At 57.9% G+C, this 1,273-nt stretch overlaps 1 long non-coding RNA gene across 1 annotated transcript; it reads left to right on the top strand.

The window, feature by feature from the left end:
- The first annotated feature begins 30 nt into the window (after nt 1–30).
- LOC104916624 lies at nt 31–1,265 on the top strand. The gene is made up of 3 exons (XR_796626.3): nt 31–185; nt 696–887; nt 1,092–1,265. It is a non-coding gene; the product is annotated as an uncharacterized LOC104916624 (long non-coding RNA).
- The last annotated feature ends 8 nt before the right edge of the window (nt 1,266–1,273 follow it).

The following is a 1,273-nucleotide window of genomic DNA, read 5'->3' as shown; positions in this document are numbered from 1 at the left end:
GAGCAAGCGCAGGAGAATCTTTCCCTTGCCGTGTCCAGCTTCCCAAGCCCCTGTAGTCCTGCCCTGCCAGTGACGGCCTGCATTTCCTTTCCTTAGCCCTCCGAAGGCCGGTTCTTAGGAGCTCTGCTGGTCCTGAAGTGGGAGCGAGGCTGGAGAAGCACATATCGACAGCTGTTCTCCAGAAGGTATGGCCACTACTGCTGGCGGCTGCGTGTAGGGAGGGCAGCAGGAGACGGTGTGGAGCTCTCGGGAAAACGGGCAGCCAAAAGATAGTGCAGTCTGCGGCGAGAGCCTGAGGAAAAGAGATGGCAGGGCTGCTGGGGCCAGACGTGCCCGGAAGCTGTCCGTTTGTGCTGCTCCTCTGAGAGACACGGGTGGTGGGAGGCAGACTTGCCTGTCTTCTGCATGGCTGTTGTTCTGGAGGTTGCACAGGCATGGGGGAGGGAGCAAGGGGGACAAGATCCCGCTCAGGTGCCTAGAGGATGGCAAAGAGCTCCCTCGTGCCCGCACGTGTCACAGGACAGAGTGTTGCCAGAGTAGCTTTGTGCCAGGACTCGGTACCTGGGAGGACTTTGCCATCCTCCACTACTACTTGCCGTTGCCAGCACGCCTGCTGTCCCTCGGTGTCTGCTGTGGGCCCAGAGAAGCCCCCCGGGAGAGCAGGCTGGCAAAGCTGTTGTGCTCTTCTCTTGCAGCTTTATCAGAACGTGCCACTGGAGCTGTGCTCGGAGCTACGGCCGGTCACCAGCCTCTTTGTCCAGCTGCAGTTTGCTGACAAGATCAGCACAGTGGAGCTCAGCAGCAGCCTCAGCGATAGCAGCAGTATGATTTCAGAAATCATCAGCCCTCACAAGGGTGAAATCAACAAAACTCTTCTGTTTGACAAAGTGAGTGTGTGACAGCCATCCCACCCCAGGATGCCTCTGTCTGTTTGGCAGCAAGGCAATGGGAAGCAGCTCTGCCTGCTGCTGGGATCTGAGGCTGTGGGTTGACCTGAAGCTCCGCTGGTCTCCCCGGTGCCTATGGCAGAATGCATCAGCTGCTGGCCATCAGTATTGTAAAACAAGGCGTACTGCACCTCTTCCTTGCAGGGCTGCACCTTCCTCTGTGTGTTTGGATTTCCTGGAGAAAAGTTGGCCTGTGAGAGCACCCACGCCTTGGAATGTGCTATGCAGATCCTCCGCATGGCCTCCACGGAGCTGGGAAAACTCCAGTGAGTGCATGTTATGGGGTGTGTGTGCTGCCTGGGATGGCACGAGAGGACTGATGAGCA

This window comes from Meleagris gallopavo, unplaced genomic scaffold (assembly GCF_000146605.3).
Source record: "Meleagris gallopavo isolate NT-WF06-2002-E0010 breed Aviagen turkey brand Nicholas breeding stock unplaced genomic scaffold, Turkey_5.1 ChrUn_random_7180001925296, whole genome shotgun sequence".
NCBI lineage: Eukaryota > Metazoa > Chordata > Aves > Galliformes > Phasianidae > Meleagris > Meleagris gallopavo.
The sequence above is the reverse complement of the archived record's forward strand: the minus strand, read 5'-3'. Positions and strand labels throughout refer to the sequence as shown.